The 23,485-nt window shown below is 47.7% G+C and overlaps 1 long non-coding RNA gene across 1 annotated transcript in view; it reads right to left on the reverse strand.

The window, feature by feature from the left end:
• Window positions 1–23,485, reverse strand: part of LOC127001685 (uncharacterized) — a 397,327-nt gene that overhangs the window by 119,321 nt on the left and 254,521 nt on the right. Inside the window, exon 5 of the long non-coding RNA XR_007755401.1 lies at window positions 20,884–21,052. This is a non-coding gene — a long non-coding RNA (uncharacterized LOC127001685). The remainder of the gene's footprint in view (window positions 1–20,883; window positions 21,053–23,485) is intronic.

Raw genomic sequence — 23,485 nt, forward strand, 5'->3', positions numbered from 1 at the left:
TCACGCACGTAACCTTGAGATTTCCATCGTATTTACTTCCGCCCTTGGTACACATAAACAAGTTTCAAAAGTATAAACAACTCTTTTTTTTTATTTGTGTTAATTCGTATACCTGTCACAAAATACTATTCAAACCTTGGTAATATTAGGTTTTCTTGTTCAGTGACGTGTGTGTGTGTGTGTGTGTGTGTGTGTGTGTGTGTGTGTGTGTGTGTGTGTGTGTGTTTTGTCTTATTGTACCGTCCTGTGTACGTCCAAATACAGCGATATGTTCCCTTGTGCGAAATTAAACTTTCCAAACTTAAACAACTTTTTTTTTTCCTTTTTTTTTTACCCAATACATCGCGAAACAGTCCAGCGGCGATATACCTCTCTCTCTCTCTCTCTCTCTCTCTCTCTCTCTCTCTCTCTCTCTCTCTCTCTCTCTCTCTCTCTCTCTCTCTCTCTCTCTCTCTCTCTCTCTCTCTCTCTCTCTCTCTCTCTCTCTCTCTCTCTCTCTCTCTTAAGGTGCGTCCGCGGGAGGTTAATAATGCTAAAACTTGTATGCAATGATAATCGTGTTTTTGTTTGATTTACCTCCTCCACCTCCTCCTCTTGGTCTTCCTCCTCCTCCTCCTCCTCCTCCTCCTCTCGGTGAGCCTCCATATGTTTTATTCATCACGACCAAACTGACCCGCATTTTAATCCTTCGCTGTTGCACGGGAAGAGACGAAGAGGGAAGAGAGAGAGGGAGGGAGGGAGGGAGCGAGGTGGGGAGAGAAGGAAGGATAGAGGGAGAGAAAGAGGGAGGGAGAGAGAGGGAAGGGAGAAGAGAAGAGGAGGGAAAGGAAGAAAAAAGAGAAGAGAAATGACAAGGGAAAAGAGACGAGATAAAAAATGAGAAGAGAAGAGAGGAGAAAAGCGAAGAGGGAAGAGAAGAGAAGAGAAGAGTAGAAGAGAGAGAGAGAGAGAGAGAGAGAGAGAGAGAGAGAGAGAGAGAGAGAGAGAGAGAGAAATACTAACGCATACATAATCTATCATCTTGCTGATTAAAGAAGCCGATACAAATAAAAGGCATCCGAAATTATTTATTCCTGTGCGGGTAAAAAGAAAAAAGTTTAATCATGGCGCCGCTGACCAATGGGAAGACGGACGCTCGCAGCCCATCCACCAATGAGCGTCAGGTAAAGGTGGAGGCGCAGGTGTAGGAGAATGTGAAGAAAAAAGTAATAAAAACAACAAGACAAAACAACAAGAGATAACTTAATCAAAAGCCCCCCACCCAAAAAAAAAAAAAAAAAAAAAAAAAACTAAATAAAAAAAGAATAAAATAAAAAACAAAAACAAGCAGACATCTAAATCACAATAAAGAAAAATCGAAATAAATAAATCAACAGAAGACAAAAAAGAACGAAAAAAAAAACACAAGAACTGAATAAAATCAAATAAAACAAATCAATTACTAATATTTCAATCATTGGCTCTGAATTTCGGTGTTTGTGCCTGTCTGTTTATGTGAAAGTCAGTCTCTCTCTCTCTCTCTCTCTCTCTCTCTCTCTCTCTCTCTCTCTCTCTCTCTCTCTCTCTCTCAACACCCCCACTCTCCCACATTCACCCACACAAATACACACAAGTAGGCTTCACTCCCCTCCCTAATACACCCCCATCCCCCTCCTCACCCCCCCCCTCACCACCACCCCACACCCTAACCCAACCCAACCCAATGACTCTCCAGCAAAGTTTAGTCGCGATTGTGAGTCTCGTGCTGTCAGCGGCTTTCTCTAATGACTCTCTTCGCCCCTCCGAGTGACAGGCGAGCGTCCAGGGTATTTTGGAAGCATTCTGAAAACATCAACAACTTTTCCTGGCGTTGCTTCATCCCAAAGTGCAGTAATTTTGTCCTCAAGCGTCAAAACTTTTCTCAGTGGTTGGCATGGCTTGGTGTGCGTGTGTGTGCGTGTGTGTGTGTGTGTGTGTGTGTGTGTGTGTGTGTGTGTGTGTGTGTGTACTAGTTTCTGTTTGTCTGTCTGTCTTTTTCATTCTCTCTCTCTCTCTCTCTCGACACGCACAAAAGTTTCCGCGCGGGTGTATGTCTGTGCGTGCATGCGTCTCTATGTGTGTGTGTGTGTGTGTGTCCCTCTCCCCCCCTCCCCCCCCCCTCCCACTCCGCACACCTAGGCATTAGCTGAGCACCTGTCGTCGGATGTGTACAGGTCACATCAGAGGAGCCGAGAGAGGAAGAGACCGCCTGAAAAATGGACGAGCGAGAAGGAGACAGGCAGAAAAATGTCACCGCCGCCACGGCCATGTGAACTGTACCAAGGCGACTCTTATATTATTGAGAGAGAGAGAGAGAGAGAGAGAGAGAGAGAGAGAGAGAGAGAGAGAGAGAGAGAGAGAGAGAGAGAGAGAGAGAGAGAGAGAGAGAGAGAGAGAGAGAGAGAGAGAGAGAGAGAGAGAGAGAGAGAGAGAGAGAGAGAGAGAGAGAGAGAGAGAGAGAGAGAGAGAGAGAGAGAGAGAGAGAGAGCGAGAGAGAGAGAGAGAGAGAGAGAGAGAGAGAGAGAGAGAGAGAGAGAGAGAGAGAGTAGTCTTGGATAAAAGGGCAAAGAGGTAGATAAGGGTGGGGGTGATGGGGTGATGGGGGCAAGGAATGGGGGATTAGGGAAGAGACGGTGATGTATTGCAGGGGGAATGTTTTTTTTTTTTTTTGGGTGTGGGGGAGGAGGGAGTGCAGGGTTTAGGGAGGAAAAGAGAGAGAGAGAGAGGTAAGTGATGAAGGTGGTGTGAAGATTTTGAGAGATGAATAAAATGAATGGGTAAGAAAGAGGGAGGAGGAAGGAAGAGGAAGAGAGATCCAGCCTAGTAATATGTGAGTGAACTTTGTGAAATGTGATGATTCATTTTCTTTTTCTAGGACTAATGTTATCTTTACATAACATGATGATGAGACCTCAACTGAAATATACAGTGCAGTTTTTACCCCAATTACAAGGATTTTTTTTTACAGTAAAGGAAACAGCAAAAAAAAGAAAAGAAAAAAAAAAACAATAATGAAAAAAAAGCCCGCAAATCACTGCTCCTATGAAAAGAGTTAAGAGGAGTGGCCAAAAGAGAGGTAAATTTAGGGAGGAGAGGTGTCCTGATACGCTCCTCTTGAAAGTGTTGAAGTCGTAGGTAGGAGGATATACAAAATACTAAAGAGTTCAGCAACGCGCTTTAAAAATGATACCACCTTAAAGGCTGAGTCGTACGAGGAATGACTCAAGCAACTCAACCTCTTAAGCGGGCAACCTCGTAATGAGCTTATAATTTTTCTGTTGCCTGTTTTTCAATGTTTCCGAGTTCTATGTTTCTTCCTCCCCTCGCTCTCGCACATCACCACCCACGCCACGAGAATAGATAATAAACCTTTTTGTCCTAATTCTTTCCTTGTCAAGCGGCCGCGACAAGCAAGGGAAGGCCGCGCTATAAGCAAGTCAAGCAACTCCAAAACAAACATTTACTTAGCCAAGACAAAACACTTTTTCTCCATCCTTCTCTCCCACCTTCCTTTCCTTCATTTCCTCCTCCACTCCCTCATTCTCCTTTCTCCTCCCTCCTCTCTCTCAAGCACCCTTCTCTCCCACCCTTCTTTCCTTTATTTCCTCCTCCACTCCCTCATTCTCCTTCCTCCTCCCTCCTCTCTCTCCAGCATCCTTCTCTCCCACCCTTCTTTCCTTTATTTCCTCCTCCACTCCCTCATTCTCCTTTCTCCTCCCTCCTCTCTCTCAAGCACCCTTCTCTCCCACCCTTCTTTCCTTTATTTCCTCCTCCACTCCCTTATTCTCCTTCCTCCTCCCTCCTCTCTCTCCAGCATCCTTCTCTCCCACCTTTCTTTCCTTCATTTCCTCCTCCACTCCCTCATTCTCCTTCCTCCTCCCTCCTCTCTCTCCAGCATCCTTTCTCCCACCTTTCTTTCCTTCATTTCCTCCTCCACTCCCTCATTCTCCTTCCTCCTCCCTCCTCCCTCTCCAGCATCCTTCTCTCCTACCTTTCGTTCCTTTATTTCCTCCTCCACTCCCTCATTTTCCTTCCTCCTCTTCCCTCCAGCATCCGTTATTCCCCCTCCTCCCCTCGGCATCTTTAATTCCCTTCTATCCAACAGGGAGACTTTTATGAAGTTTATGAGGAGTATATGGGCAAGCTAGGGTAATGGGTGAGAGGTAAGAGTTATGGAAGAGGTATAAGGTTAAAGGGTACGAGTAAGAGGCATAAGGAGAATGAAGGGGGCAAAATATATGGGGCAAGGGGCATTTGGGCAGATAAGGGGCAAGAGGTGAGGTAAGAGGTATGGGCCAAATGGGCAAGGAAGGGGCAATAAGTAGCGGGCAAGAGGGAGGCATGATATGGGGAAGAAGGGGTACAAAAGGGGAGGGAAGAAAAGGGTTGGACAGAGCAGGGTAAGGCAGGGTAGGGTAAAGGGCAGGGCAGGGCAGGGTAGGGCAGGCTGGAGTAAAGGTTAGGGCAGAGCAAGGTAAGGCAGGCTGGAGTAATAGGGGAAGGTCGGGGCAGGGTAGGGCAGGCTGGAGTAAAGGGCAGGGCAGGGTAAGGCAGGCTGGAGTAAAGGGCAGGGCAGGGCAGGGCAGGGCAGGGTAGGGCAGGCTGGAGTAAAGGGCAGGGCAGGGTAAGTCAGGCTGGAGTAAAGGGCTGGGCAGGGCAGGGCAGGGCAGGGTAGGGCAGGCTGGAGTAAAGGGCAGGGCAGGGTAAGTCAGGCTGGAGTAAAGGGCAGGGCAGGGCAGGGTAAGGCAGGCTGGAGTAAAGGGCAGGGCAGGGTAAGGCAGGCTGGGGTAAAGGGCAGGGCAGGGTAAGGCAGGCTGGGGTAAAGGGCAGGGCAGGGAAGGGTAAGGCAGGCTGGAGTAAAGGGCAGGGCAGGGCAGGGTAAGGCAGGCTGGAGTAAAGGGCAGGGCAGGGTAAGGCAGGCTGGGGTAAAGGGCAGGGCAGGGTAAGGCAGGCTGGGGTAAAGGGCAGGGCAGGGTAAGGTAGGCTGGGGTAAAGGGCAGGGCAGGGTAAGTTAGGCTGGAGTAAAGGGCAGGGCAGGGCAGGGTAAGGCAGGCTGGGGTAAAGGGCAGGGCAGGGTAAGGCAGGCTGGGGTAAAGGGCAGGGCAGGGCAGGGTAAGGCAGGCTGGAGTAAAGGGCAGGGCAGGGTAAGTCAGGCTGGAGTAAAGGGCAGGGCAGGGCAGGGTAAGGCAGGCTGGAGTAAAGGGCAGGGCAGGGTAAGGCAGGCTGGAGTAAAGGGCAGGGCAGGGTAAGGCAGGCTGGGGTAAAGGGCAGGGCAGAGCAGCTTCCACCATCACACATCCTTGCCCAGAATAAACCTGCTGACCCCTTCCTCCCCTTCCTCCCCTTCCTCCCCTTCCCCTGGCCGGGCTGCCCCAAAGTGTTTATAATGCGGCCAGTGAATCACGCGCGCCGGGAATAGAAGGGTTAGCCATATTAGTAACTCGGTATTAGCTCAATAAATAACAACACTCGGACCGCGGCGGCAAAAACGACCTCCAGCGCCCTCCTGCCGCACGACCCTCGCCCTTGCGCCCGGGGTCGTAGCGGCGGCGGGGGCGGCGTCGTTGATGGATGTACATTTGGTTCTGGAGCATGACCGAAACAATAACAATATGAAGATTAAGAGCCAGGATAGCATTTTATTGCTTTGTGTTACACCGGCCGAACACGCGAGCGCTGCAGCCCCGTCCAGTGCACCCTTACGGACCAGTGGCGTAAGGGCGCGGGTGGCGTGACGGGGCGGGGTGAGGGATACGCGCCTCCACGCCCGCGGCCGCCCAATATGTGAGCAATATTAGGGGTATATTGGCGCCTTTAATATTGTTGTTCGCGCCAAAAGGGCCTCGGCCACTCTTATGAACGAGATGCCAGAGTGTGTAGGACTTGCCCGGCCATGCTTGCTGCCGCTGTTGCTGATGCTGCGTGGGGTGATAGGGAAGGGGAGGAGAGAAGAAGGAAGGGAGGAGAAAAGTGAAAGGGAGGGGAGGAGATGTGTGAAAGAGTAGCAAAAGAGGAGAGGAATGGGCTGGAATGGGTTGGCTTGACACTATGCCTTGATTCGAGGGAAGATAAGTGGGGTTAATGGGGAAGGGAAGGTGAGGAGGGATACAATGGGGAAGGAAGGGAAAGGGAGGGGAAGGGATGAGTGAAAGACTAGAGAAAAGTAGAGGAAAGGGTTGATTTTGGCAATTCTCTGCTTCTGATTCTAAGGGAGGGACACAGATGATGGGGAAGGGAGGAAAGGGGGAGACAGAAAGGGGAAAGGGAAGGGGAATAGACGTGTGAAAGGCAACAGAAGAAGTAGAAAGGGTAGAGAGAGAGAGAGAGAGAGAGAGAGAGAGAGAGAGAGAGAGAGAGAGAGAGAGAGAGAGAGAGTGAGAGAGAGTTAGAGAGAGAGAGAGAGAGAGAGAGAGAGAGAGAGAGAGAGAGAGAGAGAGAGAGAGAGAGAGAGAGAGAGAGAGAGAGAGAGAGAGAGAGAGAGAGAGAGAGAGAGAGAGAGAGAGAGAGAGAGAGAGAGAGAGAGAGAGAGAGAGAGAGAGAGAGAGAGATGATGCGAGGAGGAGGAGGGAGAAAATGGAGGGAGAGGGCGAATATAGAGGTAAGGGGAGGCGAGTAAGAGAGGGAGGGAGCGAGGGAGAATATGGAGGAAAGGGGAAGGGAGGAGTTGGTTTAGGAGGGAGGACCAGCATATAACCTTTTATTAGGCCATGGCAAGGAGGGAGGGAGGGAGGGAGAGAAGTAAGGGGGGGAGGAAGGGAGGGAGGGAGAAAAGTAAGGGAGGGAGGAAGGGAGGGAGGGAGAGACAATGGAGGGGGATGAAACAGACATAAGGATGGTGAAGGGGAAAAGAGAGAGAGAGAGAGAGAGAGAGAGAGAGAGAGAGAGAGAGAGAGAGAGAGAGAGAGAGAGAGAGAGAGAGAGAGAGAGAGAGAGAGAGAGAGAGAGAGAGAGAGAGAGAGAGAGAGAGAGAGAGAGAGAGAGAGAGATTCGATCCGATAAACGCGTAGAGAGAGAGAAAGGGGACGAAGATTTATGGTTCAACGATGAATTACACAAACATGAAATACAAGATGAAAAATATATAACGAAGCGAAATGAATAGGAATAATATAAATAAACATTCTACGCGGGACAAAATATAAATAACGAAGCGACCGATACGTAAAATAATAGCGAAATAAGGTGAAAAATGATGGGAAAAGAAATGAAAATAAAGGAAAAATGAAGAAAATATTAAAACGCGAATACGATACAAAAGAAAACGAAAGGAATAAGAAGAGATAAAGAAGAAAAAGGAGATAAGGAAGAGAGAAAAGTGGAAGACAAGGACGAGAGGATAAGATACAGAGGAGGAAGAGGAAGAGGAGGAGGAGGAGGAGGAGTAGGAGAAGGGAGATAAAGCAAACACACACACACACACACACACAAACACACACACAAGCACGAACCTGAGATTAAGAATGTTTACACTAATAACTTTTCCGGCGAGAGAGAGAGAGAGAGAGAGAGAGAGAGAGAGAGAGAGAGAGAGAGAGAGAGAGAGAGAGAGAGAGAGAGAGAGAGAGAGAGAGAGAGAGAGAGAGAGAGAGAGAGAGAGAATGGAAAAATGAAGGTCAAATCCACCAAAAAAAAAAGGAAAACAGAAAGGGGATGAAAAATGGAAAATAAATTATGGAAAGGCAAGAAAATTAAGAGAAGGGGAAGGAATTGATAGAAATGGGAGATAATGGGAAAAATCAGCAAATGGGGAGGGTATGAAGGGGAGAAATAGAATAAAAGGAAAGGGATTAGGGGAAGAAGGGAGGGAATAGAAGAACACGGAATAGAATGGAGGGAAAGGAAACGTAAATAGCACAAAATAATAGAAAAAACGTCAGAAAAGGAAGGATGGGGAGTAAGGAAACGAAGGAATGAATGGAACAGAATAGAAGGAAAGTGAAGGAAATGGAGAGAACGTGGAGGGTATGGAGAATAGGAAATAAGAGAGAAGATGAAGGAAAAGTGGAAGAAACGGAGAAAATCAATAGGAATGGTATACAATGGAAGGGAGAGGAGAAAGCAATAAGGAATGGAAAAGGGAGGATAATAAAAGAAAAACAATTAACAGGAAGGAATGGAGAGAGTGAGAACATAATAGAAAGGGAATGGAAGAAAGGACGGAGAACACAGCATACAGAAAAGAAGGAATGGGGAGAAAAGGAGGAGAGAAACGAGGGAAAATGAGGTGGATGGAGGGAACGGGGAAAGAGAGGGAGAGAGGGAATGGAGAAGAAAGGAAAAGGAAGAAAGGGAGGAAAACAGAGCATACACAAGAGGAGGAAAGGGGATGGAGGAGGAGGAGAGAAATGAGGGAAAATGAAGGGAGTGGAAGGAACGGAGAGAGAAAGAGGGAATGAAGAATATAGAAAAGGAAAAGGGAGAAATCAAGAAAAAAACAATATAAGAGAAGGAATAGGGATGGAAAAAGAGAGAAACGAGAAAAAATGAAAGGAATGGAGCGAACGGGGAGAGAGCGAGAGAGGGAGAAAATAAAATGAAGATAAAAGAAAGGAAAAGGAAGAAATGCAGAAAAACCACACATATAAAAGAAGGAATAGGGATGGAAAAGGAGGAGAAAAACGAGGGAAAATAAAAGTAAATGGGAAAATAAAATGGAATAGAAAGAAATAAAGAAAAAAAAACAGAGAATACATGAAACAAGGAACGGAAACGAAGAAGGAGAAGAGAAATGAGAGAATGAAGGAAAGGGAGAGAGAGAGGGAGGGAGAGAAGAAATAGAGAAGATAACAGGAAGAAAACAGAAGAAAGGCATGAAAACAAATACATAAGAGAAGGAATGGGAATGAAAAAGGAGGGGAGAAACGAGGGGAAGTAAAGGGAAGGGAGAGAACGGGGAGAGAGAGAGAGAGAGAGAGAGAGAGAGAGAGAGAGAGAGAGGGGAGAGAGAGAGAGAGAGAGGGAGAGAGGGAATGGAGACTGTCAGACCGACTATGAGCGCGGCTTAATTTATCACCCGAACCCTCACGCTGCGGGACACAATAACACAAACTTAATTTTCATCTTCCCAACTGCTCCTCTATATAACTCTCTCTCTCTCTTAGTTTGTAAAGGAGGGGAAAGGATTGCAAAGTAAGAGAAAGGAAGGAAAGAGAAAAGGAAGGTAAGGTAAGTGAATGGAAGGGAAAGGAAGAGAAGGCAGAGAGGAGAAGGGAAAGGAAGGTAAAGTACGGTACAAGATAAGGGAAGGGAATAAGAAGGGAAAGAAGGAAAGGAAAGAAGGGAAAGGGAGTGAAATGAGGGGAAAAGGGGGAGAATGGAGGAAAATGGTTGGGAATGAAGAGAGCGTAATGAATGTAGGAAAAAGGTATTGGACGAAAGGAATAGACAAAACTAATACATAAGAAAATAATAATAGCAATATGTGACCAAATGGAAAAGAGGAAGAGAGGAGAGAAAAACTAAAGTAGGAAGGGGAAGGAAACCGAATGGAGAGAAGGGAAGGAAAGGGAGGAAAAAGAAGGGAATGGAGAAGGGAGGAGAAGGGAAGGAATGGGAGAAAAGAGAAGGGAATGGAGAAGGGAGGAGAAGGGAAGGAATGGGAGAAAAGAGAAGGGAATGGAGAAAGGAGGAGAAGGGAAGGAAAGGGAGGAAAAAGAAGGGAATGGAGAAGGGAGGAGAAGGGAAGGAAAGGGAGGAAAGAAAAGGGAATGGAGAAGGGAGGAGAAGGGAAGGAAAGGGAGGAAAGAAAAGGGAATGGAGAAGGGAGGAGAAGGGAAGGAAAGGGAGGAAAGAAAAGGGAATAGAGAAGGGAGGAGAAAGGAAGGAAAGGGAGGAAAGAGAAAGGAATGGAGAAGGGAGGAGAAAGGAAGGAATGGGAGGAAAGAAAAGGGAATGGAGAAGGGAGGAGAAGGGAAGGAAAGGGAGGAAAGAAAAGGGAATAGAGAAGGGAGGAGAAAGGAAGGAAAGGGAGAAAAGAGAAGGGAATGGAAAAGGGAGGAGAAGGGAAGGAAAGGGAGGAAAGAGAAGGGAATGGAGAAGGGAGGAGAAGGGAAAGAAAGGGAGGAAAGAGAAGGGAATGGAGAAGGGAGGAGAAGGGAAGGAATGGGAGGAAAGACAAGGGAATGGAGAAGGGAGGAGAAGGGAAGGAAAGGGAGGAAAGAGAAGGGAATGGAAAAGGGAGGAGAAAGGAAGGAATGGGAGGAAAGAGAAGGGAATGGAGAAGGGAGGAGAAGGGAAGGAAAGGGAGGAAAGAGAAGGGAATGGAGAAGGGAGGAGAAGGGAAGGAAAGGGAGGAAAGAGAAGGGAATAGAGAAGGGAGGAGAAGGGAAGGAATGGGAGAAAAGAGAAGGGAATGGAGAAAGGAGGAGAAGGGAAGGAAAGGGAGGAAAGAGAAGGGAATGGAAAAGGGAGGAGAAAGGAAGGAAAGGGAGGAAAGAGAAGGGAATGGAGAAGGGAGGAGAAGGGAAGGAAAGGGAGGAAAGAGAAGGGAATGGAGAAGGGAGGAGAAGGGAAGGAATGGGAGAAAAGGGAATAGAGAAGGGAGGAGAAAGGAAGGAATGGGAGGAAAGAGAAGGGAATGGAGAAGGGAGGAGAAGGGAAGGAATAGAGGGAAGGGAAGGGAATGGAGAAGGGAGGAGATACAGTGAAAGCCAAACATTCCACAAACACGATAACAAACACACACAGCAATACCAGAAACAAACGTAACACACAAACACGGGAACAAACACACCAACAGCAACACAAGAAAGGGAGGACCACTAGAAACACTGCCTACTAGAAACAAACAAACGCAACACACACACACACACACACACACACACACACACACACACACACACACACACACACACACACACACACACACTAACACTAACACAAAGAAAGGAGAGCAACACAAACGGAAACAAACACAACACATATCCCAATAAAAAGAATAAAATATATAAAAAAAAATACATTCACACACATAAAGGATGACAAATAAAATGCATAAATTGAAGGATCAAGTCAACATAGAGCTTTACATACATAGAAGAGAAGAGAAGAAAGAAAAAAAACGTATTACTTGTATGAAGATAAGAACCCGACTCACTATGAAATCAATCAATCAATCAATCAATTAATCAATCAGTCAGTAGAGAAAGGAAGAAAGGAAAGTCAGGAAATAAATCGATAAAGAGAGGGAAAAAGAAAGAAAAAATCAATGAAAAATAATATAATGAAAGAATGAGGATGATAAAGAAAGGAAAAGAAAGGAACTAAACCAGTAAATAAAGAAAGGAAAGGAAAAGGAAACAAACCACTTAGAATTTTTTTTTTGACTGAGAAAGTAAAAGAAAAAAGGAAATCAAGAAAACGAAACAAACAAACCATAATAAAAAATAAAAAAAACAAATTTATAAAAACAACAACAACACCACATGAAGCTAAGAGGAATCGGAAACTGTAGCAAGCAAATATTAAAAGAGGAGGAGGACCAGCAAGAGAAGGAGGAGGAGGAGGAGGAGGAGGAGGAGGAGGAGGAGGAGGAGGAGGAGTGGAAAGCAGGCGAGGAATTCCACGTATGACGTCTATAGAGTTGCGTATTCCGAGCAGCATTGGATCCCCCGTGATTAAAAGGGATTATCCTCTCTGAATATTGATACCTGAACACCCCATAATCTGATTTGCTCATATGGAGGGCGGAGGGGAATCGAAGCCTTTTACCGACCCGATTTAATGGTTCATTCCCTCCGTATTAAAGGTTCGGGATGAGAAGCATACTGAGGGCTTGCAGGGGGGGAGGGGGGAGGAGGGGGAGGAGAGAGGGAAAGGAAGGGAGGGAGATGAAGAGGGAATGAAAGGCGAAGGGGGATGGACAGAGGGAAGGGGAGATGCATGGAGAAGGAAGGGAAGGAAAAAAAGAGATGGGGAGGATAGGAAAGGGGAGATAGAGAGGAAAAGGAGGTAAATGAAAAGGCACGGGGAGGAGGGAAGGAGGAGAGGGGGATAGAGGGAAGGGGAGATGCATGGAGGAGGAAGGGAAGGGAAGGGAGATGGAAAAGGAAGGGGAGGTGGAGGAAAATGAAATGGGTTTATATGGGAAAAGAACGAGAAATGGAAGGAAGGGGGAGGAGAGAAGAAAGGGGAGAGGCATAGAAAAGGAAGGAATGAAAGGAAAGGGAGATGGAGAGGGATGGAGAGAGAGGAAGAGGGAAGGTATAGGGAAGTGGACGAAAATGGAATGGGTTTGGATGGGGAAGGAATGAGAAATGGGAAGAAAGGGGAGATGCATGGAGAAGGATGGGAAGAAAGGGAGATGGAAAGAGAAAGAAAATGAAGAGAAAGGAAGGGAAAGTGGAGGAAAATGAGACGTGTTTGGATGAGGAAGGAAGGAGAAATGACAGGAGAGTGTAGAGAAAGAATGAAGGAGATGGAAAAGGAGAAAAAAATAGGGTATAGAAGGAAAAGCAACTGAAAGGGAGGAGGGAGCAGTGTGTGGAAAGGGAAAGGAATCGGGAAGGAGAGAGAAAGGGAGAGGAAGGGAAAAGGAAGGAAGGGAAGTGTAGAGTAATGAAAAGAAAGAAGGGGAAGGGGAGTAAAGAGAAGGGAGAGAGGAGAAAGGAAAAAAAGATGGACAAAAGGAAGAATAGGAAAGGGAGTGAAATAAGGGAAAGGAAAGGGATAAAGAGAAATAGGAGGGAAAGAAAACAGAGTGGATGGGCGGGAAAAGAAGGCAAGAGAAGGGAAGGAAAGGGAGGGGAAGGGGACTGGAGAAACAAAAGAAGGGAAGGGAGAGAAAGGGAAATGATGGGAAGGGAAGAAAAGGGAAGGGATGGGAAGGGAAGGAACAGGAAGGGAAGGGCAGGGGATAGAAGGGAATGAAATGGAAGGGAAGGTAAGGTAAGGGAAGGGAAGGGAAGGGACACAAAAAGGAAGGGAAGGGAAGAGGACAGAAAGGAAGGAAAGGAAAGGGAAAGGGATAGAAAGGAAGGAAAGGAAAGGGAAAGGGATAGAAAGGAAGGGAAGGGAAGGGTAGGGGATAATAGGTTAGGGAGGGGAAGGGAAGGGGTTTCAATCCTCTACAGATGAGCAAGAGACATTTGGATCCTGCGTCACTTATTGGTAAAGAGAATCTGAAGGCTTATGTCGGATTATCTTCAAGTGTTAAGAGACATTATACTCTCTCTCTCTCTCTCTCTCTCTCTCTCTCTCTCTCTCTCTCTCTGTAGTCTTATGTTTTAATCCCCTTTTTGTGCTTCTTATCCTCTTTATCCTCAAGTAAAAACGGATTATGTTCGGTTTATAAAAAATCGTAATGTGTGTCGACAGATGAGCGTCAATTGAACTTCTTTTATTGCACTTTTTTTTTTTTTTGCTGTTGTGAATTTTGAGCGTCAGTCCAATACGTGAAATACAACACTGGGTCACACACACACACACACACACACACACACACACACACACACACACACACACACACACACACACACACACACGCTTGGAACTACGTACATTGTATCTTTGTATTTCTTGCACAGAGGAAAGGAGAGTGACACTGATATATTGACAAATTAATACACACACATAATTACATACATACATACATACAGCCCCACGCACATACCTCCCCTCCCCCCTTCCCCCAAAACATCCAACACATCTCCCCACAACCCAAAATACAACATCCTTTACCCCTTACTATAAACCCTTTCCAAAACCCAAATCCGAGTCCACCAAAAAACAAAAGTACACACAGACACACAAACCATTAAGATACACAGGTGGTGGTGGTGGTGGTTGTGGAGGTGGAGGTGAGTGTGGAGGTGATGATGACAAGGTGGTACTGGTGGATGAGGAGGAAGAGATGGATGAGGTAGTGGAAGTGGAGGTAATGACAAAGGGGAACAGAATATGAAGAGGATGGAAAAGGAAGATGGTGGAAGAGGAGGGGGAGGAGATGAGAGGTGGTGAGACTGGTGTTGAGACTGGTGTTGAAGCTTGTGGTCGTGGTGTTAGTGGAGGTGAGGTGAGAGGAAGAGGTGGATGCATGGAGAAGAGGAGGAGAGAAGAGGAGGAGAGAAGAGGGGGTGAGGCAGGTGTTAGTGTTGGTGGTGATGGTGAAGTGAGCAGAAGGAAGGGACGATGAAGAAGGAGAGAGAGAGAGGGATGGTGGTTGTGGAGTTTGTGGAAGAGAGGTAAGAGGAGAAGGTGAGAGAAGGAGGAACGGACAGAGAGACACGGGAACAAGGGACGACGGTGAGGAAGGAAGGAGTAGAGAGAGGAAGGGATGATGAAGGAGAGAGAGAGAGGGATGGTGGTTGTGGAGTTTGTGGAAGTGACGTAAGAGAAGAAGGTGAGAGGAGGAGGAACGGACAGAGAGACACGGGAACACGGGACGACGGTGAGGATGGAGGGAGGCATAGAGAGAGGAGGGGAGAGGCAGGGGGCAATAATACTCTATAATCGCAGGGGGACCAATTCTACCTCATAATTGGAGTCTGGAGCGCCCCAATTTGACTTACCATTTCCAATTTTCCGCGCGTTGGCCGGCCCACGCGCGCCACAGTTTGCGGCGCGCTGGACGACAAAACTAATCTGATATAAGTGTTATAATCGTCTCAGCGCCGCCAGACGGAAACCCGCAGCCGCTTTTGTCTCGTGGAATTACCCGAGAGAGAGAGGGCGAGAGCGCGAGAGAGAGGGAGAGAGAGGGGGGTGGGAGTTGAGAGAGAGGGAGGTAAAGGGGGGATTTAAACACCTAGCTCTGATAATTTTAGCTTATCTGGTCACCCTTCTTTTGGTCTATTTCTCTCTCTCTCTGTCTCTTTCTTTCAAATGGCGTGTGCGTGTGTGTGTGTGTGTGTGTGTGTGTGTGTGTGTGTGTGTGTGTGTGTGTGTGTGTGTGTGTGTGTGTGAGTGACGCGTCGTGTGTGCCGCCGCAAGCGTGTTAATATTCCAGGACGTGTATCAGAACAGTTTCTCGGCGTCTTTTTCTTTGACTCTCACCACTGTGTTTACCGCGCCGAGTGACATCCCAAAAAGAGAGAGAGAGAGAGAGAGAGAGAGAGAGAGAGAGAGAGAGAGAGAGAGAGAGAGAGAGAGAGAGAGAGAGAGAGAGAGAGAGAGAGAGAGAGAGAGAGAGAGAGAGAGAGAGAGAGAGAGAGAGAGAGAGAGAGAGAGAGAGAGAGAGAGAGAGAGAGAGAGAGAGAGAGAGAGAGAGAGAGAGAGAGAGAGAGAGAGAGAGAGAGAGAGAGAGAGAGAGAGAGAGAGAGAGAGAGAGAGAGAGAGAGAGAGAGAGAGAGAGAGAGAGAGAGAGAGCAAGCCTCATTTAGTATACGGATGGGTACAAAGACGAGGACGAGGACGACCACTACGAGGGAAGAACCAGAATCAGAAGGAGGAGGAGGAGGAGGAGGAGGAGAAACCAAGGCAGCATAGCAGAGACGTAGCAGCAGCAGAAGGAGCAGAAGGAGCAGAGGAGGAGGAGGCGCAGCAGGAGGAGGGGGAGCAGAGGCAGTAGGGCCACTTACCATTGACACAAGATAGTGTAATCACCATCAAGTGTGCTCTCAGACCTTCCCTGCCTGCTCATTAACCTCTTAACTACTACTGGGCCAATCAGAGGACGCCAGCATGCACCGCCGACCCCCTCCCCCTCTCCCCCTTCCCCCCATCCCTTCCCTCGTCGCCCCCTCTCATGCCTGGCTAAGACTAAGACACACGCCCTCTCAGCCCACTCAGGCGGCGTTTGGGTCCCTCGCTTCAGCTCTCAAGACTCGCCAACACTCGTCGCCTTCACCTCCAGCACCCATCGACGCCAGGCTCACGCGGGGGGGTTATAATTATACACCTGAGTTGTGCATGTGTGGCCATAAGCGGCAGGTGTGTGTGTGAAGGGGGGAGGGGGAGTGGGGATGGGAGGGTATATGGGATTAGTGGTGTGTGTGTGTGTGTGTGTGTGTGTGTGTGTGTGTGTGTGTGTGTGTGTGTCGTTGATAGTATTCAGGATAGGAAACAAATACAACACTCAAAACTATCAAATCAATAAAAAAAAAACACGATGATGACCAAAAGAGAAAAAAAAAGAGGGAAAAAAAGCAGGGAAGAAAAATTACGAAGAGGATATTTTTTGGGACATAGGAAAAATAGTATAGAGGAGCGAGAAGGAGTTATATAAGAGAGGAATTAAAGGGTAGGAGAGGAGAATAGGAGAGGAGAGTGGAGAGGATAGGAAAGGGGTGAGGGGTGAGGGAGGAGAAAGGGAAGAGGGTGAGGGGGCAGAGGAAGACGTGGGAGAGACAAAAATAGGGGAGACTGGGGAAGGGGAGACGGGGGAGGAGGGAAGAGGTGGGGTGATAGGGGGGTGGTTGATATCACAAGTAGTGGCAGCAGCGGCGGCAGTGTCTTGGTGCGGTACATTTCGCAGCTACATTTTTCAGGCGGGCCCGACGCTGTGTCCGTCTTGAGGCTGACTCTCCTAAGTGTTCAAATGTCAAGTATGCAGCATTCAGCCTGCGTGTGCCACCTCAGCACTGCGGCGGCACTGAGGACGTGTTGCTGCGAGTGAGGCTGACACACGAGGGGTGGGGAAAAGGGGGGGGGGGGTGAGCGAGGGGGGGGTGAGACGAGAGGACAAAGGTTTAGGTGAGGGTAGGTAAGTATAGGGAAGAGGAGAGGTAAGATTGGGGGGGAAGGGGAGAGGAGAGGCTGGCATGCAGGGAGTGAGGAGGGGGAGATGAGGAAAGGGGGAGAAGAAAGAAGTATAGGTAGAGATAGATAAGTATAGGAAGAAAGGAGGGGATAGTGCGAGAGAGGAGAGATGGAAGAGGGGAGAAGAAATGGAGGTACTCGTGTAGGTTAGAGTAGAGAGTATAGGGAAGAAGGAAGGAAGGGAGATAAGAGGGCAGAAAAGGGAAAAAAGAGAGGTAGGATATTAGAAGGAACTGGTGAGGTTAAGGGGAAGAAAGGGAAAGAAAGTAGGCAAGGTATAGAAGAAGCAGGTAGAAAGGACGAGAGAAAACGAGATGGAAGAGGAGGTAGGGTTGGAAGTGAAAAAGTGGAACGGAAAACGAGTGAGAGGGATGATAGGAAGGGCATACCGTGGGAAGGTGTTAAAAGGAAGATAGGAAGAGAATGATTAAAATGTGAGAGCATGAAGGAAAATGAATTTATATTGAAGTGGATCAAAGGGAAAGCAAAGGAAATATGGAAAACAGAAAAGCCTGGTACAATTTAAAGATAAAAGAAGGAAGGCAGCGAGGATAGTGACATGATGGGATTGAGTGGAAAAATGAAGGAAAGATGGAGGTAAAGGAAGGATGGAAGGAAGGAAGGATTGATGGATGAAACGAAGGACGGGAGAAATGACAAAGGGTACACACACACACACACACACACACACACACACACACACACACACACACACACACACACACACACTATACTATTACTCCTACGTCCCCTTTTCCCTCACTCTCCCTTCTCCCAGCATCATCACCACCTCCTCCTCCTCCTCCTCCTCCTCCTCCTCTCTCCCATCTCCCTTCATTTTCCTTCCTTCCTTTTCCCCTCACTCATCTTCCATCCCATTCCGTCACCCGCTCTGTCGGACTCACCCTTCGCCTTCCCATCTCCCTCACCCATCTCCCATACGCAATACCCCTCCCATCCCATCCCATCCCCAACCCTTCCATTTCCTCGTCTGGTCTCTTCCTTTCCCTCGTCCTCTCTTTCTTTCTGTACGTTGGGCCTTCTAGTCTCGTCCGGCCAGCAATATTCAGGAGGAGGAGGAGGAAGAGGAGGAGGAGGAGGAGGAGAGACAGCACACACACACACACACACACACACACACACACACACACACACACACACACACACACACACACAGAAAGAGGGACCACCACCCATCTGCTGCGTTTCACTCAACTTGCCAAACTTTCTGGACTCTTGAACGTTGGTACCCCCGTGTCCACTTCCACTGTGTAAACACCAAGGGATGGAGTGAGTGAGGCGCCCCCTACCCCCTCCCCCCTCTTCTGCCCCCGTTCAGCGACCCCCTGCAGCCAGCCGCCCCCCTTTTCAGAACGCCTCCCAGCATAGCCCTTCTTCCCTGCCTCACTCCCAGCCTCCCTTCCTTACCCTCCTTGATGTGTCCTCCCTGCCTGCCTCACCCCCTTCCCCCTGCTTGCTTGCCCTGGCTGCCTCACGGTCCCCCTTTTCCTTTCAGTCCCTTCATCTCTGCCTCCTACTTCTACTTCTACTTTTGGTAGTGGTGGGTAGTGGTGGTGGTGGTAGTGGTGGTGGTTTATGTTAAGATTCTGTTTGTGTCTGTCTTTTTTTATCTCTTCCTCACTCCTATCTATTCATCTCCATCTCATTCTTCATTCATTTCATCATCATATAACTTTTTTTACCAAACTGAACATACCTCACCAACAAACTTATACCAATCCTATTTTTTTTATTCGTCTGTATTCTGATCACCTTTCTCATTGGCAACATTCACTTTCAACACACCTGCACCACTCACTCTATTAAATACACACAATGATCCTATTAGTCAAGCAACCCTACCGCCACGCATATATGTATCACAACCCTTCTCTAGTTTCTCCCCATATAACCCTTTCGCCTTTCCCTACTGTTTATGAGCGCACACCTTATACCTTACCTTCCACACCTTGTTCCCTTTCCGCACCTCCCATTCACGGCCCCATAAACAGCGGCAGGTAGATATAGAGGCGAGGCGGTGGGTGCAACGCTATATTTCCCTTACCTTTCACCACTCAATACGTAACACTTCCCTAACTCATCCCTCCTTGCCTTCCCTTCCCTTCCCTTGTCTCGCTCTCACGTGTTCATCCCTTACCAGACTCACTACCTCTCAATTAGATATCTTTCCTTCTTTTCACTTCCCGCCTTCCACCCTCACTATAAACTACACTTCCCTAATGCTGCACTTTTCTTATTTATCTCCCTCTCTCTCACACTCACACTCTATATCTTTCCTCCTCTCACTCGCTCTTTCTCCTCCTCTCTCTCGTCTTTACCACTTATAACTCCCTCCCTATAACTTATTTCTCCTTTCCTCTCCTACTTCTCCCACAGTATTCCTATCAGCACCTCCCTTCCTTCATCCCTATATCTCTTATTCTCCCTCTTGCTTGCTGATATACCTAAAGACATACCTGTACCTACCTACCTACCCGCACCTTTCCCCTACTCTCTCTTTTATACCAATACCTACCAATCTACCGACCTACCTACCTACCAACCTATCATCCTGCCTTTCCTCCTCCTCCTCCTCCTCCTCCTGCACACCTTCCCTCGCCAGGTAATCACCAATGTGACCAAAACACTATTGAGCGAGGAGGGGACGAGAGAGGCGGCAGAATCGTCCCTCGAAACGCCGATCGTCCATACACACTCCACTGGTGCCAAAAGCGAGTGAGTGAGCGAGGCAAGTGAGAGGTGAGCCGGAGGGAGAGTGAGAGTGAGAGTGAGAGAGGGAAAGTGAGAGCCCCCGACAAGCTTTACGGGGAAGGGTTTTGGCGCTCAAGTAGACGTGTCGCCGGCCGTGTGTGTGTGTGTGTGTATGTGTGCGTGTGTGTGTTGCATGATTGAGCTTCAGAGGCACGAATTTAAGGCCAGTGAGGAGGAGGAGGAGGAGGAGGAGGAGGAGGACTGTCACCACCCTGTCGAGTCCAGATCGTGTCGTCGTCAGAAATCAAGGGTGCGTGAAGGTGTGTGTGTGTGTGTGTGTGTGTGTGTGTGTACCGGAGGATTATAGGTAACGATTTAGTGGTAGAAAACAGAGAAAACGTTAAATATGATGCGAAAACGAAGAAACCCCTGCAATAGAAAAAGGAGAAAGGAGTAATGGAGGAAAGGAGCAGGAGGAGGAGGAGGAGGAAGAGGAGAAGAGGAAGAGGAAGAGGAGTAGGAGGAGAAGGTGTTACGAACCGCGAGATGGAGTAATAAATATTGATGTGGCGAGAGAGAGAGAGAGAGAGAGAGAGAGAGAGAGAGAGAGAGAGAGAGAGAGAGAGAGAGAGAGAGAGAGAGAGAGAGAGAGAGAGAGAGAGAGAGAGAGAGAGAGAGAGAGAGAGAGAGAGAGAGAGAGAGAGAGAGAGAGAGAGAGAGAGAGAGAGAGAGAGAGAGAGAGAGAGAGAGAGAGAGAGAGAGAGAGAGAGAGAGAGAGAGAGAGGATACCTTAATCGAGAGACCTAAAGTAAATTATGTGACCTTTAAACATCACCTCCTCCCCTGTCCCCCTCTCACCCCCTTCCGTCACCTCCCCTTCATCAGCCAACAGTAATACCCTTAAGTCAAGAAAGAACAATGTTACCTGGACACCTCTTGCCTAACACCTGTACAGACACTAATTAAAAAGACAAAACCTTCCCCAGTCATTTTTTTCACTAGTTTATAAAATGCCACACTCTTCATATGCTAGTTTTTTTTGCTCGTGTACTGATATAACGCAGATTTTCGTTATTATGGAAATCATTTGCATACATATATTTCATTCTTCCACAACTCTTCACACAAAATTGTTTCTTTACCATTTACACACATTCTTTTATAACTAGTCCAACTGTTTGCTTCCTTTACATCCTTCTGAAATGAGTGACGTGTCTGTTCATAACTTTTTCGTATTGAACTTAAAATGAAAAAAAAAAATAATACACATCTCAAGTGATATTCCGTGCATTTTCAAACAGCAATTACTTACTTATCAAAAAAGTTCTTAAATATACCTTCCTGTATATAAACAAAATCTTCTCATAATCAAATAATACATATATAGTGACAATGATAATAAATGAATGTGTTGCAAATTCAAATACTACATTATTACTCAAATTCATATGTACTTACTTATGATGACGCGGCCCTCTGGTGGTGGTGGAGGTGATGGTGGTGGTGGTGGTGGTGGTGCAGGTGGTGGTGGTGGTGGTGGTGCAGGTGGTGGTGGTGGTGGTGGTGCAGGTGGTGGTGGTGGTGGTGCCGCCGCCTCCAGGGCCACCACTCATGCCGGGCAGCGAGCCTTCGGAAATGAAATATGGTTATGTTCTCTCTCTCTCTCTCTCTCTCCAGTGTGCAGCCGTAACCGTAGTGTTAATATATTGTTTCCGTAGACACACACACACACACACACACACACACACACACACACACACACACACACGTACGTAAGTTTGTGTGTGTACGCCTCATCGTGGGCGTGGCTGCCTTCGCGCGCTACAATCCCTCCTTGAATGGCCAGCAAACTCGGCGCCTGTGCTCGGTTTCGTAATATTTTAATGCGTCGCGACTTTCCAAGAAATAATAAAACTAATATCCGTCACTTCGTAAATCAATAAGAACAATGTGATGATAGACCGACCTTGACAACTCCATCTCTTCCAATTCCCGTTATTTCTTTTCCCTCTCCGTTAAGAATGTAAATGTCAAGGAAAGTAAGCAACGCGCAACTGTATTTATTTAACCTTCAAATGGACTGGTTAATAATTATAATTCTTTCCTCTCGCCCGTCTGTTACCCGCCATCCTCCCACCCTCACTCTCACACACACACACACACACACACACACACACACACACACACACACACACACACACAGCGCCCCTCGTCTCCTCGTCTCCTCGTCTCCTCGTCCCAGAACAACATCCACTTGACACACACGAAGGGAAGGAGGGATGAGAGACGGAAAAGGGAGAAAGCAAGAGATAAGGAGAGGCGTAGAGAGGAAGAGAGCAAGAGGAGACAAGGAAGCACACAGTGGCCTTAGCGGTGATCGGTGGTGCTGTGTTTTCGTCTCGCCATTTTCTCAGTTTTTTAGTCCCATACCTCGCCTGGCACATATTCCCTCCTCCCTTTTGCGGTCAGCGTGTCTGTTCGTCCACCAGCCCCGACTTAGGCTTCGCGACAGACCCCAAAACACCCCCGAACCTCACCCATACAACTCATCCAGAACATAAACTAACCCCTGCAGACCCTCACACAGCCCCTTACATGCCTTTCCGGGGACGCTGAGACCTGGGAGTGGCACAGACGACCGGCCATAACTTATATAAGACACGGCACACGCACGAGTCCCAAGGAGGCAGCGAACAGCCATTGGTCAAGGGAAGGGCAGGCCCGCTCAATACTTGCCGGGCCTCAGCCAATCAGAACCGGCGATGAAATTAATATAGTGACGTCAGCGGCTTCCCGAGGGACGCGAGTCGAGCAACCTGTCAAGAAATATGCTCGGGCGAGGTATTGTTATGAGGCGGCGGTGTCATTCCCAACGTAACGCCACCATTCCTCACCTCCGGGGGATGAATTATTCACGACGACCCCCCCCCCCTCCCCGGCCCCTATTCCTACCGCTCCCCCCTCCCCTCCAGTTCCTCCCACCGCCACCGCCCCCGCTACTGGAATTGTGTGTGTGTGTGTGTTTGTGTGTGCGCGAGTGGTTGAGAGAGAGAGAGAGAGAGAGAGAGAGAGAGAGAGAGAGAGAGAGAGAGAGAGAGAGAGAGAGAGAGAGAGAGAGAGAGAGAGAGACTGTGTTTGTTATTGAGTCTTCTTATTAGGTTGAGTCATCCTTGCACGGGTTTAGTTTGTTCGTTTGTTTGTTAAGGTGTTAGGGAGAGATGTTCATTATGTTCAGGTTAATGACACACACACACACACACACACACACACACACACACACACACACGACTCGCTTAGACAACATACGCAATCTACCCTTCCCATCTCTCTCTCTCTCTCTCAAAATAAGATGACTGAGACGAAGGTTCTAACGTAAACTTTGGCGCATTCTCCGTAAACTTCTCGCCCCTGTAAACTGCTTAGCGTAAAACTGTGTGTGTGTGTGTGTGTGTGTGTGTGTGTGTGTGTGTGTGTGTGTGTGTGTTAACTAGCCGTCGCCTCCTCCGTGGTGGTGCACATGAATTAAAGTTAGAACCTCTCTTTAAAGTCACTCCCTTGAGAGTACTACGTGTTACTACTACTACTACTACGCCTCTCTCTCTCTCTCTCTCTCTCTCTCTCTCTCTTGTGGTTCTGATTTCGTGTGTGTGTGTGTGTGTGTGTGTGTGTGTGTGTGTGTGTTACTCTCACCTAAACAACAGAATCACTGAACAACTGAGTAAAGAGTTTGCAGAGTAGAAACGAGGGAAGTATGATTGGGGGGGAGGAGAAGGAGAAGAAGGAGGAGAAGGAGGAGGAGGAAGACAAGGAAAAAAGCAGAATAGATAAGTAGGGATGGAAGTAGGTTAGCAAGGATGGATGCAGACATGGGAAAAAATAAATAAGTACATAAAATTAACGGTGGATAAAAGAAAGAGAACTATAAGAATGGGAGAAGGTTGAGGGATGAAACTAAATGTGGACGAGAAAAAAAAAAGAGAAGAAAGAAAAATCTGAAAGTTAGTAGAAAGGTATATTAGGAACAGGTGCGATGGGCCTCAACAGTGTTACCAATCAATTA

Source organism: Eriocheir sinensis, chromosome 21 (genome assembly GCF_024679095.1).
Source record: "Eriocheir sinensis breed Jianghai 21 chromosome 21, ASM2467909v1, whole genome shotgun sequence".
NCBI lineage: Eukaryota > Metazoa > Arthropoda > Malacostraca > Decapoda > Varunidae > Eriocheir > Eriocheir sinensis.